Source organism: Protopterus annectens, chromosome 10.part0 (assembly GCF_019279795.1).
Source record: "Protopterus annectens isolate FY-2018-M chromosome 10.part0, PAN1.0, whole genome shotgun sequence".
In the NCBI taxonomy this organism is placed as follows: Eukaryota; Metazoa; Chordata; order Ceratodontiformes; family Protopteridae; genus Protopterus; species Protopterus annectens.
This window is the reverse complement of record NC_056744.1, coordinates 116744456-116762862: the sequence shown is the minus strand read 5'-3', so window position 1 is coordinate 116762862 and position 18407 is coordinate 116744456. Positions and strand designations below refer to the sequence as shown.

General features: G+C 43.0%; 1 protein-coding gene across 2 annotated transcripts in view; it reads left to right on the top strand.

Annotated features, from left to right (window-relative positions):
- BPTF (bromodomain PHD finger transcription factor) overlaps window positions 1-18407 on the top strand; it is a 3500764-nt gene that overhangs the window by 148789 nt on the left and 3333568 nt on the right. The window lies entirely within an intron of this gene.

Here is an 18407-nt window from a genome sequence, read left to right as displayed (position 1 = left end):
TTCAAAATGGAAAAGGATTTTGTGCCTGGAACCAATCTCAAGGGATTAGTGCAACAGTGCCCTATTTATCTCAATTCTACAATACTTGATTGAGATGCTTCATAAGGGCTTGTCTTTTTCCTCCGTCAAAATTCATGCCTCAGCCATTTCAGCTCATTATAACACAGAGCCTCCCCTCTTCTCTCACTCACTGCTCAAGCAGTTCCTCAGAGGGGCCAAATATTTAAGGCCACCTAGGAGAGCTCCAACTCCAACCTGGAACCTTAACTTTGTCTTGGAGAGACTCGCTCTTCCTCCTTTCGAGCCAGCTGCTGCTACAGATTTAAAATTCCTTTCCTGGAAAACCACTTTCCTTTTAGCAATCACTTCTGCAAGAAGGATATCTGAATTACAGGCCCTTATGGCAGTGGAGCCTTTCATCATCTTTCATGCGGACAGGGTGTCACTCAGAACCAATCCCTCCTTCATGCCCAAGGTGGTATCCACTGTGGCTCTTAATCAGTTTATTCATTTGCCTACCTTCTTTCCTGACCCACAGAACAAAGGGGAACGGATACTGCACTCTTTAGATGTGCACAGACAACTTAGATTCTACTTGGACAGGACTAAATCTCAAAGGAAATCTGATCAACTGCTGGTGGCATTTGCTGTAGGGACAGAAGGGAAAGCTATTTCAAAGCAAACTATTTCTAAATGGATAGGCCACTGCATTAATTTCTGTTATAAGCACCATGAAAAACCTATCCCACAGGGGATTAGACCACATTCAACCAGGGCTCCATCTACCTCTACAGTGTTTCTCAGGAGCGTCCCTACCAGGGACATCCTAGAAGCTGCTACCTGGAGTTCTGTACATATTTTCACCAAGCATTATCATTTGCCCATTTTCTCTAAATCCAGAGCTGGCTTTGCCACTGCAGTCTTGCAGGGCCTTATAACTGGTCCTAATTCTATTTAAATTCCTCCTCCCAACCTTAGCTTTGGGAATCTACCCAAATGTAGTGACTGCAACAGTGAAACACGAAGAACATATTACAGTTGTGTACACTTACCATAAATGTAGATGTTCGGGTGTATTCACTGTTGCAGTCCTGGTTAACCTTTCTCCAACCCCTTGTTCTTCCTTTGGCTTTACCTCTACTCTCCCTTACTATGCTCAAAAAGATTTTTGGTGTATTTGCTTTTTTGTTGGAGTTGTATCTTTTTATTTGTAGATTTAATTGCTTCCCATTAGGGGGGCACCTGACATCTGGGGCAAGAAAAATTGATGTAATGGCTTCGGCTGCTTGTTTTATACCCCCTGATGACCTGACGTCATGGAGGAAGGGACAGCATCCGACGCAGGACCCAAGACTTTTTTAATCAGGCAGACTGAGGGCTACTGCAAGCAGATAACCCAAATGTAATGACTGCAACAGTGAATACACTTGAACATCTACATTTATGGTAAGTGTACACAACTGTACTTTCCCAAAACAATTCTTATATCTGTCGTTCATCTGCCCAGTAAGAATATCGGGTTCTTGACCATCAAGGGAGATGGATAAAGCATCATTGTTTTGAGGATGTTTTCATAATTGGGCCATATATTGAAGTTTTTTAGAGGTGTTTATGAAAATATGAATTTCACCATAGAGCAGTTCTTAGATGGAGAGAAAAAGAAGCTTCCCAGTTATCAGCATTATCTGTTATGTTTAATATCGATGTTTGTTTGGTAGAAAGTTAATCTACAGTAACAGGAAAGGGCATTACAGTATGTCAGCATGTCTGGCTCCCTCTTGTTTAATTCACCAAGGGACTCCAAGGTATCTTTCATGAATATCCGTTTTCATGGTTCTGAACCATTTAACCCTGAAGTAAAGGTTCCCATGGAGAGAATGAAGCAGGAGAGTAAGACTTGGTGGTTTGGGCAAATTTTCTTCCTTGCAGCTTTCTTTGTATAGAATCCAAAAGAACAAATGCCAGCTTTGGTTTGCTGTAATCAAAATAGTTGAGGCTTAAGTAGAGGATGCAACTGCTCAGATTCTTTATAGATAGATTCCAGTGACAGTACCTAGAAATTGAGACAAGTCATCAGGCAATTGTAGTTAATCAGTTGAAGCTCACAGCAGCCCCAAGCTGCTTCCCCCTTGAAGCAGTTTAGTTTCACTTGCTCATCCATTGGGTAGTGTGGCTGTTTAATCACCACCATCAGGTGGGTGCAGACCCTCATCACTGGGATTTAGAAAATTTTGTTTGGTTCAGCTCCATTGTGTTATTTTCCCTTTTACCACAAACCACTCCCCATTTGAGGTAGGCAGCAAAACCTGGTGATGCTCCATCTGTTAATCAAAACTCATCTAGTACGTCTTACCAGACCAGAAGGGGGATATGATTGTATTCCATATTCTTTTTCATGTCAGAGAAGAGCAGGGAGCCAGGGTCCATTGTGGACTGAAGTAGTCTGAATATCTTTATTTTTTTTTGAGTCCCTCAAAATGGTCCTGGTCCGGACAATCCTTCATGTCTTCTAGAAGGGGATTGCATGTGCTTGTTGGACCTCCAAGATACATGTATGTGCACCTCAGGATCCACAAACAGTCTTGGAGTTTCCTGTGTTTGAGTTAGAGCCAGTCACTGCCAGTTCTAGGTAATTCCATTTGGTCTTGCTTTATCATTCAAAGGTGTTTGGGTACACTTTTTTTCATTTGCAGGAAGCCAAAGTTTTTTTCCTACTTAAATGATTGGCTCCTCACTGTGCCTTCACCAGATTAGCTTTTTCTAATGAAGATCATCTCATTTCTTGTATGTTACTTTGAATGTAACCAGATTTAGTTATAGCTGTTGCAGTGTATGGTTTTCAGTGGTTGTGAGCTGGCCATGTTAGCTGACAAAGCTGGGCTTTCTCACAGAGAAGGTTCGGGGTCTTCATATTCAGAACTGCTGCTGCTCTTCAAAACTTCAGTGTAGTTTCAGAAAATCATGGTCTCAAGATACTGCATCTTAATGGAAACAACTGTTTCCATGATTCCTGTAGCCAAACATCAGATGAGACTTGCCTTTAATGGTCTGTAAGCGTTCAGTGGTCACAGGATACAGACTTGCTGGAGCATTAGATCTGCATATGTTGGCGATGCAGACAGCACTTCCTGTCATGATGGTTGTAGGATAGCAGTCATTTTGGGGCAGTCCCTTCTATTTCCCCCATTGGTTAATGGTTGCCACAGATATAGCAGCCCTGGGATGGGGTGGGGTGGGTATTGGTATTGCAGTGGACAGCTGGTTCAAGAAGTGTGGTCATCTGAGAAACTCTTGTCTTCACATCTGTAGTGACCTTCAGGGCTTTCACTTTTCAGGATTCCATGTCTGTGAGAGTGCTGCCCCTGCAAGCCAAAAGTATCAATCATATGGTATGTCAACAACAGGGGAAAACACAGTCTTACAGTCTGTGCCAGGAGGCTATGAGAGTTTGGGAGTGGGCCATGGCTATGAACTACTTTCTAGTGGCAGTCACATTCCTAGGTAGTCCAGTTCCTTATTGGTAGACTAAGCTGATGCTTGGTCATGCTGCAAGAGTTGTCCCCAGCTTCTTGACTCTAAGGTGAATCTTTCATTAAACGCAAGAAGCCCTTTTAATTCCAATCTCTTATTAACACCATGTGCATAAATTCTCTGTCATCCTGCCACTGGGGCGAACACCAAGGGATCCTGTGGCTCTCTTGTTGTCCATGTGGCTCATCTGTTCTTTTCCCCTTTTCCTCTGATGGCAAAATATATGCACAGAATATGGATTCTTAAATTTATATTCCCTTTTTGGTGTCTGCTGGCTTGTTTCACTCTTACTGCCTCCATTTGTTGGGGAAACAGATGTTCTAGAGCACATACCAGACGCTGGCTTCCTACCTTCATCTAGACATTCGTTGTATAAAGATTGACAGGATTCCTTCTCCGTTTCCAGTAGTAGTTATTGATTCAACTTTTTTTTTTAGAGAGAGTAATCTCCATTATCTTCTTTCTTCAGAAACATAGCACAGGGAATGAAGGTGCACATGTCTACCATTGTCAATTTCATTTAGGTCAAATTGGTTCTTCCTTGGTGTCACTGAGTAGTTTTTAAAGGCACATTGACAGATAGCTTACTTTTGAGGCCACTGTTGCTGTAATGTACTTCCACGCTGGGATTAGTAGTTTGCCTTGGGGATTTTAACATCAAATGTTTTTTGTAGATCATTGTTGCAGGACTGACTCTTAGGATTCCTGCCTATTAGAGACTAAGGCTGGCTGGAATAGTAGAAATCAGTCCTCCCTTCTTCCATGGCCCTGCAGATGCCCACTTCTTCCAGTGCCAGAATGTGAGTGATATAAAGAGTAGTTGGATGTTGCTATACTTATTTCTGTCTGTCTTGCTGCAGAAGTCAAATGAACGCCTTATTCATTATCCCTGTGTTGTCAATCTGATGGATTGGTCTGAAGCCAGAGTTCTTGACAAGGTCCCAGTTGGGGAAAATTTCTCCTTTTTTTTATTTTTCTCCCCTGTTTAATATTGTAGATGTCAGAGAAAGTTAACAATTGCCTTAAGTCTGGGAAACAAATTATGCACAGAGACTTTCATTCTTTTTGTCTTGTCTGCTTGGGTCTTGGGCATTACATGCCTAGATTTCCCCAGTGCAGTCATTTTAAGTCCAGAAGTATAAAATATAGAAAGCAGAGTCCTTTGAGAGGTTTATGCAGCAAAAATCCCAGTGTTGGCCTAGTTCAAGATAACATCTGCTAATCCGTCTCTGAACTCACTAAGGAAGGAGAAGCACCCAAAAGAGAGCAGTGTTAGGGATGCTGATGACACAGTTTGTGTCTGGCAGCCACCCTAGGCTTTAAATTGTCAAATGTGATGAGGCATATTCATAGCCCTGATATGTGGTGGAGGCCTCTGGTGTGACTCTTCAGGAGGCTGCCACCCCCATTGGCCTTGACAGTGTTTTCTTGGGCTGAAATGTCATCGCTGTGTGTTGGTTGAACCACTTCATAGGCACTGGCTTGCAACTCTGACTGTTTCTTATCAAGGAACAGGGAGAGGGTAGAATCTCTTGTATTGTAGTGAAGAGGAGATAGAAGAGAAATGGATTTAAGTCGTGGCCTCCATCTCCAAAGTTGGACCCAAGCCTCTTAAGCTGAAATGTTCATCTGTCAGGCTGCCCTGGCATACACTGTCTGAATCTCAAATTCCTTATTCCCAGGCGTCTTCTCAGAACTTTTTCAGACTGGTCCAGGATTTCATAGATTTAATGAAATCCAGATCGCCACCCATTGAGAAATGTCTTGCCCTTGGAATCTCTTCTGTTAAAAGTATTGTGCCTTCCAGAGGGACTCTAATTCTAACATAGAAGAGTTTGTGTAGACCAGCTCTGTGCTTCATCCTTCTTTGATTCGGAATCTGAAAAAAGCTATCATTTGGTGATATGCTTCAGAGAATGAAGAAATCCATCAGTTGGGAGGCCAATGAGTTCTCCCAGGCCCAGATCAGATGTAGGCCTTTTCTGGGCTTGGCTGAACTCCGGCCACTAGGTACCCCTCCACTCCATGAAATTCTGGATAAAGCATTTTATGATGCATCCCTGCAGCCTGACTCCCACTCCCCTGCCTCTAAGAAGCCTGATTGCTTTGACAGGATCCTTGTGTCCCATAAGCATTCCCATAAAAAAAACCTAGTTGTAGATCCAGCAATGGTGTCTAAGTTGTACATTAAGGGTCATTACTTTCAGGAATCTCTTGCCAATTAAAAAGGAGAGCAGGACTTGTTTAAGAAAAATCTTTAGCACGTATGAGAAAGGCAATCGTATATTTATATAAATGAAGACAAACATAATCTAATTTGCAAGCATTATATATCGCAAAACATATTGACATAATGTTAGTTGGAAATATTGTACATTTATAATCTACCCAGTCATTCTCAGTCAAACATTACATAATGCATTCAAATCCTGCCATCTTTTAAACCTTATTCCTTCCCTGTATGTCTTGATGTTCTTCGTGTTTCATTGTTGCAGTCATTACATTTGGGTAATCTGCTGGCAGGTTGCCCTCAGTTGGCCTGAATAAGAAAGTCTTGGGTCCTGTGTCGGTTGCTGTCCCTTCTTCCATGATGTCAGGTCATCAGGGGTATAAAACATGCAGCCGACGCCATTTTAATCAGTCTTTCTTGCCGCGCGGTGCCCGAAGCAGAAGCAGTTCGCAAGTGCCGGTCGGCCGACTCCTGAAATTTTAGTTTTCGAGTTTCAGAACTGAAGTTTTCAACCTAAAGCTAAGTATCCCGTTGGGGAAACTTTTTCTTGCTCCTTACTGATGTCAGTAAAAGTTAATAATTGTATTACTTGTGGGAAGCAAATACCTCATAAGGATTTTCATTTGTACTGTATTCCTTGCCTAGGCCCTGACCACAATGTGCCTTGCTATCGGTTTTGTGCTAAATATAACCAACGCACTATTAAGCATCGGTATATTTTTGCATCTAAATATTTTGGCTCAAGATTTAACTATCTAGAAATGTAATCGGTTAGCAGTCAGACTACCGGAATTCACAAAAAATGCAAAGAAAAAGACGAGAGACAGACCGAGGTCCATAGCCAATGACAAAGCTTCTTCTAAGCCAGTCGCCGGTTCGCCGGTACTCAGTGAGGCGCTTTCGCAGCCCCTAATACCCGCTACTTTTGATTCGCAAGCCTCTACTGAGACCTATTCGGAGTATGATATGCCACGAGACACTTCAAGTATTGAACCTGCGGATGTCTCTCCCTTAGATGGGTCCGGAGCTGCTGAGCAGGCACCGGCTTCTTAGGGTGTTTTCAGGCCAAAAGACTTTTATATTAAACCGACGCAATCATCAAAGACAAGGCCAAAACCAACTTCTATGTCTAAAAAACTGACGCATGGGCCACGTGTTCAGGCCCCTATGCCTAAAAAACAAATGATCAAAATGGTTGAGGATTTAATTACCTTGATCAGGGGTTCCCAACCACCTCCTGCTAAGAGGCCTAGGCAAGGCACTGATTATCAATCTTCAGATCAGGTTTCCATTTCTTCTGATTCCTCTTCTGATCAGGAATTTTCTGTTCCACCTTATGAAGACTCTGATGCCGAAGAATCCATCCCTTCTGCTTCTCCTCCTGAGGATTTTTCTTTTGGAGAGACTTTGCATAACTTAAGGGAACATTTTCATTGGGAGAGTCAGGATTTTTCAGAATCCAAAAAGAGGCTTAGGGATTTCCTCCTTCTTCCTCAGCATAGGCCTTTGGCTATACCTCCTGTTCTAGACATTGTTGATGATGTTTTCTCAGAATCCAGCATGGCTCCTGATTCCCTGCCTCCGGCTCCTAGTAAGCCATACAGATATTACAGGGTTCCTGACTCCCACAAATTTATTTTTTAAAAACCCTACTGCTGACCCTGGAACAATTTCTCAGGGTCCCAAGGCTCTTAAGGCTTCTACTGCTAAAAATCCTATCCCTTCTGATAGAGACTCCAGGGCGCTGGATAGATGGGGTAAGAAGGTTTACACGTCTGCAACCCTGGCAGTCAGGGCTTTAAACTGTCAATTTCATATGCTTAAATATCAGCAGCATGTTATGGGCTTACTTAAACAGAAAATTATGTTGATTTCTGACTGTATGGAAAATAGAGTTACAGGATTTATTGCATTCAGCTGAACAAGTTGGAAAGCATACTTTGCAATGTGGTTTTGATTCCTTGGAGGCCTCTTGCAGGGCTGCTGTAACTGGATCTGTGATAAAAAGGCATGCTTGGCTCAAGGAGCAAAATCTGCCTGATCATGTTAAAGCAAAATTGTTGGATGCTCCTTTACAACAGGACAGTCTGTTTGGTAATAAGGCAGAAGAAGTTTTTAAAAAGATGGAAGACAAAGCTAAATCTATGCAAACTGTAAAAGATTTCCTACAATTGCAGCCACCCAGGTTCAGTAGGTACTGGCCTACTAAGAATTGGTCCTTTCTAGTACCCATCAGAGCCGCTCAGGTCAAACCAAGACACTCCAAAGGCCCCAGGTTTCAGTCACAAGGAACTTAAAGAGCAAAACAATGGGGTGCCTCCACCTCCAAATTTGGAAGTAGCGAGGCCCCCCCCCCACCATGGTAAACAGTTTCAGTGACTTTCCTCTGCCATTTCCAAGCACTTATCTTTTGGCAGCCCCTTTGGGGGGAAAACGAGCACTTCATGCACAAAATTGGCATCTAATTATCCAGGACAAGTGGGTTTAAAATATAGTATCCCAGGGATACAGATTTCATTTCCACACGTTGCCAATTCCAAATGTATGGCCGGATCTGCCTCCAAATCAGTGGGCAGAGGCCCAGAAACAAGTTATGTCTTTCATGGATATGGGGGCTATTCAACCAGTAGCAGAAAAGGAAAAAGGACAAGGTTTTTATTCAAGACTTTTCCTGGTACCCAGAAAAGACAAATCATGGCATCCAATTCTGGACTTATCCATTCTAAATACTTTCCTGGACATTCCAAAATTCAAGATGCTGACTCTACAGCAGTTGCTACCTATGCTAGGCAAGGATGCCTGGTTGGTAACTCTAGACTTAAAAGAGGCTTACCTGCATATCCCAATCAGGGAATCTTGCAGAAGATACCTCCGCTTCAAAGCAGGCTACTTGCATTACCAGTTCTCTGCACTGCCCTTTGGCTTATCTACTGCACCCAGAGTCTTCACAAAGTGCCTGGCACCAGTAATTGCATTTTGCAGACAAAGAAACATTCAAATTTATCCTTATCTGGACGATCGTCTAATTCAGGCAGAAAACAAAGACACACTTCTGCAGCATCTGGCGTTTATAAAAAGGCTTCTAACTTGCCTAGGGTACACCATAAATGAAAAGAAATCACAACTGGTACCCTCTCAAAAAATTACATTCCTCGGTGCAAGCTTGAATACAACTGCCCAGATGGCTTACCTCACGCCAGACAAACATCCAGTTAATGACTTACTTCAAACAAGTGGCCATAAAAACCCAGTTATCTGCAAGGCAAATTCTGCAGGCCGTGGGGTTCATGGCTTCCTGCATTCTTCTAATTCCATATGCAAGACTGCATATGAGGAAACTTCAGTGGTACCTAAAAAGCTTATGGAGTCAACATTGTCACAGCCTGGGAACAATGATTGCTATGATTCCTTGCCTACAGCAAGAGTTCCTATGGTAGGCAGAGGCCTGTCACCAAAACAAGGTACTATCATTCATTCCACCCTCTGCCACCCAAACCCTGACTACAGATGCATCAGACTATGCTTGGGGGGCGCATCTGGCAGGAAGATGCATTCAGGGCGAATAGAGCCCAAATCAAATGCACCTGCATATCAACCAGAAAGAGATGCTAGTTGTACAGAATGCTCTGACCGCTTTCAAGGACTTCCTTCCTTCATCCAGGACAACTACTGATAAAGATGGACAACACCATAGTCATGTGGTGCATAAACAAGCAGGGGGGTACCCATTCTTACCCCTTTGCAGACTTACCATGGCCTTGTGGAACACAGCCTTGTTTATTGTAGCTACATATTTTCACTTACAGTCCTCGAATTTCGATGTGGCTTTGGTAAGCCATCTGACAACAGATCTTCCGAAAAAACATAAAGATAAAGACAGAGACAGACCGCACAGGTCCAAGCTAAAGACGACGCTCCCGTTAAGCTAGTTGTCAGTTCTCCGGTCCTCAGGTGCTTTCGCAGCCCCTAATGCCCGCTTCTGTAGATTCGCAGGCACCCCCTGATGCCCACTTCTGTGGATTCACAGGCTGCCACCGAGACCCTTTCGGAGTCCAGCATGCTGCAAAACTCTTCTTTGACTAAGGATCCTGCGGTCTTCTCTCCCTTGGATGGATCCAGAGCTGCTGAGCAGGCACCGGCTTCCGAGAAAGTCCTTTGCACTATCGATTCTCGACACAAACTGATGACTTCTTTCGCGACTACCGTTCTTTCAAAAACTACCAAGTTTCTTAGGCCCAGGTTACGAAACACACCCAAGAAACCGACAACCCAATCTCAGGCACCTGCTTCCTTGCTTTAGTCTCAAATGCTTAAAATAGCGGAAGACCTCATCATGCTGATCTGGGGAAGCCAAGCTACTCCTTCCAAAAGAAAAATTGGGGAAACCCTTCACACCTTAAGGGAGCATTTTCAATGGGAAAGTCAGGACTACCCTCAGTCTAAAAAGAGACTCGGAATTCCTAGATCTTCCACAGCACAGACCTTTGGCCATTTCCCCAGTCCTGGATGCTGTGGAGGATGTTTTCCTGGAATCCAGCTTGACTCCTGACACCCTCCCTCCTGCACACAGAAAACCAGCCAGGTATTACAGAGTCCCTGACTCTCAGAAATTTCTTTCTAAAAATCCTACTGCTGACCCTGAGGTGATTTCTCAAGGGCCTAAAGGAATTGAAGGAACCTCTGCTAAGAATCCCACCCCCTCAGATAGGGATTCCCGAGCACTAGACAGATGGGGTAAAAAAGTGTACACCTCAGCTACTCTTGCTGTCAGAGCACTAAATTGTCACTTCCATATGCTAAAAGTTTTGCAACATACCCTGGAACTCCTCAAACAAAAATGTCTTCCTTTCCTGCTTCTGCAGAATCTAAAGTGTAAGAGTTAATGCATCCTGCAAGCCAAGTAACTAAGCACACATTGCACTGTGGTTGTGATGCCCTAGAAGCTTCTTGGAGGGCAGCAGTCACCAGTTCTGTCCGTAGAAGGCATGCATGGCTTAAGGAACAGGCCTTGCCAGACCATTTTAAATCTAAATTGTTGGATGCCCCCTTGCAGAAAGACAACCTATTTGGCACTAAGGCAGAAGAGGTCTTAAAAAGGGTGAAAGAAAAAGCAAAATCTATGCAGACAGTTAAGGATTTCTTACAGGTCCAGCCAGCATTGTCCCTCCAAGCACTGGTCCTTTCCTGCTCCCACCAGGTCAGTTCAGCCCAGACCCCGGGGAACCAGACCCCACAGGCAGCAGCCACAGAGAATGCAGAGATCTAACCAGTGGACTACCTCCACTTCCAAACCAGGGAGTTCTAAGCCACCCTCTTATGGTAAGAACTCGCAATGACTCTCCTCCCCCACCCTCTCCCTCTGCCCACCACCACTTACCCCAGGAGGAAAACTCTCCTTTCATGCAAACACCTGGGCCACCATTACCAACAACCATTGGGTTCTCAACATAGTGTCCCAGGGATACAGATTTTCTTTCCTCACCCTTCCAACTCCAAAAGGGTTCCCAGATCTACCTCCAAACCAGTGGGCAGAGGTGCAAAAGCAAGTCCTTTCCCTGCTCTCCATGAGGGCAGTAGAGGACGTTCCTGCAGAACAGAAAGACAAAGGTTTCTACTCCAGGCTATTTCTGGTACCCAGGAAAGAGGCCCCATCCTCGATCTATCCATTCTAAACACCTTCCTGATGATCCCAAAATTCAAAATGCTCACCCTCCAGCAGCTGCTACCCATGCTCTCCCAAGGATGCTTGGCTAGCCACCCTAGACCTAAAGGAGGCCTACCGCCGCATCCCTATCAGGGAATCATGCAGGAAATATCTCTGTTTCAGGGCAGGATCTCAGCACTTTCAGTTCTCTGCGCTTCCCTTTGGCCTATCTAATGCTTCCAGAGTTTTCACAAAATGTCTGACTCCGGCCATTGCCTTTTGCAGACAAAGGAATATCCAGATTTACCCATACTTAGATGACTGCTTAATTCAGGCAGACAGCCAGGAAAAGCTGCTCAAGCACCTGGCCTTTTTAAAGTCCCTACTAACCTCCCCAGGGTACACTATCAATGAAAAGAAATCCAAACAGGTACCCACCCAAAGAGTTATATTCCTGGGAGCAAGCCTGGACACAGAATCCCAGATGGCATTCCTTACACCAGAAAAGTAAACCTTTCTGACGGCCTACTTCTCTCAACTAGCCAACAGACCTCAACTATCTGCAAGGAAAATCCTGCAAGCTCTGGGGTTCATGGCATCTTTCATTCTACTCCTTCCATATGCAAGACTGCATATGAGGAAACTTCATGGGTACCTAAAAAGCCTTTGGTGTCAACATTATCAAGACCTGGAGACTCTTATACCTATAATACCTTGCCTCAGAAAAGATTTTCTTTGGTGGGCAACGGCATGTTCCCTCAACAAAGGACTACCTTTCTCACCACCCCATGCCCTCACCACAGATGCATAAGATTATGCCTGGGGTGTACACCTGGACGGCAGGTGCATACAGGGCCAATGGAGCCCACAACAAATCCATCTGCTAATCAGCCAAAAAGAGATGATAGCTGTCCAGTACACCTTGATAGCTTTCAAGCCCCTTCTCTCTCCAGGGGCTCTCCTGATCAAAACAGACAACACAACTGTGATGTGGTATATCAACAAGCAGGGAGGGACTCATTCCTACTCTCTATGCAGGCTGGCCATGACCCTTTGGCATACAGCTTCTGCCATGCAACTCCACCTGTTAGCACAATTCCTGCCGGGTTCTCTCAACTCTCTGGTAGACCACTTAAAGCAGAAATCTTCTAGACTCACATGAGTGGCAGCTCAACAGAAGAACCTTCGCCCTAATAACTCAGAAATGGAGCACCCCCAAGTTCGACCTTTTTGCCTCCCACACGTGCCAACAGCTCAGCAAGTTCTACACCAGGGAGCATCACTGCATGGCTTGGAAAGTGGATGACCTGTCCTTCCCCTGGGTCAATCTATTGGTCTATGCCTTTCCTCCACTAACTCTCTTCCCGAAGGTACTGCTCAAAATAAAGGAGGAAAAACCATGGACATTTCTTATAGCTCCAGACTGACCAAGCCAGCACGGATATCCCTTGCTGCGCAGCCTGTCCCCTCTGCCATCTCAGATTCCAAACCTCCTGGCCCAGAGGAAAGGGGAATTCATGCATTTTCAATTGCAGACACTCAATTTGGCAGCTTGGCTTATTCCCTAACCCCCGATCAATCTGCCCAGCTCAGCAAACGGGTTCTAGATGTTATACATGAGGCCAGATGCCCTAGCGCTAGGAAGTCTTATGCTGACAAATGGAAAAGGTTCTGCACCTGGATTCAGGCTAAGGGAGCCAATATGGCACAGCCCTCCCTCCCTGTCATACTGGATTACTTGGCTTACCTGCTGCACAGTGGACTCTCCTTTTCCTCTATTAAAATTCATGCCTCTGCTATCTCTGCTCATTTTCCCACTGAGCAGCCCCTTTTCTCACACCCTCTGATCAAACAGTTCCTAAGAGGGGCTAGCAACTGAGGCCACCCAGAAGAGCACCAAACCCAGCTTGAGACCTTAACTTTGTGTTGGAAAAGCTCACCCCCCCCCCCCTCGAACCTGCCTCTTCAGTGGAGCTAAATTTCTCTCCTGGTTGACAGCTTTCCTTCTGGCCATCACTTCAGCCAGAAGGGTCTCCGAGCTGCAAGCACTCATGGCTGTGGAACCCTTCATCATCTTCCATGCTGACAGGGTATCCCTCAATAACCCATCATTCATGTTCAAGGTGGTGTCCAGTGTGGCTCTCCATTCATTTGCCCACCTTTTTTCCCTAACCCACAGAACAAGGGGAAAAGGATCATGCACTCTATAGATGTACACAGACAGCTCAGATTCTATCTAGACAGAACTACAGAAAGTCTGATCAATTGTTGGTTAGCTTTGCTGCAATGGCAGAGGGCAAAGCCATCTCCAAACAAACCAACATTCATTTAGAACATGAGAATTTGCAGCATTCAAATAAAGCTGTCATTACACCTCTGTTTGCAGTAACCAATTCTGCCAGTCACCACAATAAACACGTTTAACAATATGCTCCAGCACAAGAAATTTGAATATAGAAATGTCAGCAGAAAGTGAAGCATGTCTTGTCATAGCACTCATTCTTCACAATACTGTAGTGGTGCTGATAGACCCTTCTGTTTAAGGCATTTTTGTCTTGCCAAGGTAAAATGCAGTACAGGTGCAGCATTTTGCAAGATGTACCACCCTCTCACTGTTACGGTTAAATTTACCTTGTGGCTTAAGGTCCAAAATGTTCTGATATAATGGACCCTCTGGATTGGTTTGAATGAATGGACATTGTTTACATCACCCACATTTTATTGTCAGAAAAACAGTTTCCAAAAGCAGACTAGCTGGCCTCTCTAACATCTTATTAATGTTTGGCTTATTTTTAAAAGTGAAGCTTGGTGGAGATGCAAATAATGATTTTTAACTCATCATCACATAGAAGCAAAAAACAATTCATTATTGCAAAGAATTTTCTGAATGTCCTTGGCATCAACAGAGTAGTGCAAAGTCATGTTAGACGTAATCTTGCCTCTGTTCACCTTCACACTCCACAGCACCCAATACAGTTGGATCTTGTTTTAAATCCTTACTAATAAGTGCAAATTTAACTTCCCTGTCATTAAGGACCAGATGATACAGTTAATCAGTCGGTGTACAGGGGTAACCCTCATGCCAGAAACATAGATTTAAATTTGTCAAATTGCACAGTATAGGTTTCTTCATCCCTCAAGTCATAAAGGTGAAAGCGCTTGACTGTATTGTTTTAACTGTTTATTTCTTCTTTTTTATTTGACATTTGTTTACCGGGATGATCTGCCTGGGTCAAAAAAAAAAAAAACTTTTCAGAGGAGGTGCAATGAGAAAAGCTCCAAATTACAGAGATATACAAACTTTGAACAAATAATTCCACACCTCTGCATATTTTTAACAAGAGTTACAAGAAGTGGAATACAGATTTGCAAGTTATACAAGTAAAGTAAACATTATACTGTAACATGATAAATGCAGTAGTCCAAGAAATTAAGTACATTGTTGTGAGTGTTTGGTAACTAGTCATTATATATGCAATAAATACAAGTAAAAGAGACCGTTTGAATAAGTTCAGAAGAAGATAGAGAGATTCAATGTGGCCTGATCTGGAGAAAAAAGGTTAGCCTGGATTGGCACAGTGGCACAGCCAGGAGTTAATTGTGTTTTTCAGCATGGATTTAAAGGCAAGTAGGTTCGAAGTAGTTCTTACAGTTAATGGGAGAGAATTCCAAGCTTTTGCAATATAGTAGGAGTAGAGGCTTAGTCCAGTTTACTTAGAGTTTAGATATAGTGAGGAGATCTCACTATATTAAATACTCTGGTAGTTGACTTGTGGCTTCCTGGTCATTTGTTCTTTCTGTACTTGGCTTTTTTATGTGCCAGTTTCAGGGGTTGCACTGGATTTTTGGTTTATTTGCTGTTGTATTCAAGGCTACCCTGTTATGTCAGTTTACGATTCACTGGAGCAACTCATTCCGGTCACCCATAATACTGTTGGTAATTTAACTTTGCTTATTCAACAGCTGCGTCAGACTTTGTCTCAAATCCAAGATGCTTTTGTAATGTTGCTGCTTTAATGAGCAACAGTGGACCAAGTCTTTCCATTGGAGGGTGTGCTAAGCAAGGTAATGATTCAAGTTTATCAGCTATTCAGCCTGTATTTGTTAACAACCCTTCCAGTGACTTTTCATCTGCAAACTGTCTTTCGGCTTCTCCCATTGGGGTCACCACAGTGGATCACCAGTCTGCAGATTGATTGGAAGTGACGTTTTTATGGTGTCGAGTTGCCAGCCCGATGTCCAACCTTCACAGAAGGCACACACACACGGACCCTTTTCATCTGTGAACTGTTTGTCTAAATGGTTAGATAAAACTGACATTTTACTGGATAGAGAATATATCCATTCAGTGGAAAGTCGCTTTCTTACATTACAGGTGCAAATCTCCTTGTTGGGTAAATCACTGTATAAGTATAAAGCACTTCAGCTGGACAACCATTTTTTGGGGGAAAGTCTTGGAAGACCGCATGTTCCTAAAGGCCTCAGATTATAGATGTACTCCCAAGGAGTAGAACTTAATTCACCCTTCCATCTGGAGTTATTGGAGCTATTTGATTAGATCTCATCATTAAAGAAAATGAAAAGCAAGTGGTTAAGCATAAGGAAGAAATATCTAAGCTAGTGGATTCACTTACATCAGATCTTAAGTTTCATAAGCACAAAAGTGAATACAGTAATGTGTTTCAATTGATCAAGAACAAATTTAATCCAGATTAAAAGGAGAAAGGAGAAGAAGTTTATTTGAGATGACAAGGATTTTATGATACAAAGAGAGTTTATCCAGCACCACCTGGGGGGGGGGCCCACTTTTTTGATTCTTCTGTGAATCCCAGCAGTAATTTTTATGATATACCCATGGCTCCCCCAAAAAAGAGAGCTCTTTAGACCAGGACCTCCCTCAGAGGTCGGAATGTCTGGCGAACAAATCCAGGAGGAGCCAGACAGCAGGGGGATCTGTTGAATGGTCAGAGATCAGCCAATTCCTGGGGGAGCAGGAGAAGGTTGATCAAATCGCAGGAGATGGTAGAGTGCATTGATTTTAGAACAAAGGTCGTTTCAATTTTCAGGTACTGTCCCTTTTACTTCTCATTTTGATTTTAATATTTGCAACTACACTGCTATGTTCATTGGGCCAGAACACCTCAGCTTGTTTCTTAAAGGGTTAAAGTTTATACCCTCAGCTTGGACTAACATGGAATTCACTCTCATAGATGTTAAGCTCTTCACTAGAAAACTGAACTTGAAAATTGTATTTGGAGACTCTTAACTGTTGACCCATTCTTCTAGTCACTTGAAAAGAAAAAGTGTTGCAAACCCCCCCACCCCACCTTGAATATATTTGAAAAAGCCTCAGAGATATATAAGGGACCTGCTAGATGATAACAGCAGAAAATGCTTTTATAATCTATCTAAACAAGATTGTGATACTGTACAAGATATCTCTAAGGACAAGAATGTCAGGTGTCTGAAGCCTGTTAAGGGTGGGGGGGTTGGTGGTTATGGACCACTTGGAGTATATTGGCAGAATGTTTACACTGTTGACTAATGAATCCGTGTACAGTGTGGTCTCAATTAATGAGATCAACATTGCTTACAGGACAATTGATTTCTTAAAGTTCATCACCCTACCATTCCAAAAATCCTAAGGATACCAAAAATCCATTCAAATATTTCAGACTCCCCTGTGTGTCCAGTTGTTGCAGCTGGGGGGCTCTGTGACTGAACCATTGGTAAAGTTTATTGATCAAAAAAAAAAAACTTTGTGGTAAATTTAGATACATTATTTCTGATTTTTGTGATCTGTTGGATAAGCTCAGAGGCATAGAATATGGAGATTAATTTTTGTTGGTAATGTGACATTTAGAGCCTCTATACCTCAAATGGTTTTGAGAGATGGTTGCCAGATTTGGCTCTCTCTGACATTGATAGCATACTGGTTTGTGATTTCATGTAAGTGGTGCTGCAGAACAATTTTCTTTCATTTGAAGGATAATATTACAAGCAGTTGAAGGGTGTAGCTATGGGGGCCTCGTGTACCCCCTTTTTTGCCAGTATGGTCTTGTTGAGATGGGAACTGGAAATGGTCTTCAAGCTTGATCTCTTTTCACATTATTTCAGATATTTTTGCTACCTAGACGGCCTTTTCATCATCTGGTCAGGAAGCAGAGCCCGGTTTGACTTTATCATGCAGTTGGAAATGTCATTGTTCCTCAAATGTACCAACAGTGTGGATAAAAGCTGTGTTAATTTCTTTGATATTGAAATTCAGAAGAACATGAATAGAGGTTTTGTTACTTCCATTTTTAGGAAGCCAAAATTTTGTAACAGTTTTTTGCATTGTACCAGTTTTCACTCCATTCATCAAAAGAAAGGGGGTTGTCAAGAGTCACTTCATCAGTTCATTGGGGTGTCTCGTCTTACATCTGATAACGACAAACTTAAATCTGTGTTCCTGGTTAGGGGGTACCCCTGTGGACTGATTGATGAGATGTATCATCAGGTCCTTTGGGAGACAGAAGGTAAATATGCACCTATTGTTAGTAAGGGGTTAAAACAAGATCTGACTTTATTAGATGCTGCGGGATGTGAAGCTGAACAGAGGCAAGACTTTATTTCTAACCTGACTTTGCACTATTCTGTTGATGCCAAGGACATACAGAAAATTATTTGTAATACTTGCTTTTTGCTTCAGTGTGATAAGTTAAAATCATTGTTTGCATCTCCACCAAGCTTCACTTTTAAAAATAAACCAAACATTAAGAAGATGTTGGAGAGGCTAGCTAGTCTGCTTTCGGAAACTGTTTTTCTGACAATAAAATGTGGGTGTTTTAAACAATGTCCTTTCATTGAAACCAATCCAGAGGTCCATTATATGAGAAACTTTTGGACCTTAGGCTACAGGGTAAATTTAACTGTAACAGTGAGAAGGTGGTCTGTCTTGCAAAATGCTGACCTGTACTGCATTTTTGTGTTGGCAAGACTAAACATGCCTTAAACAGAAGG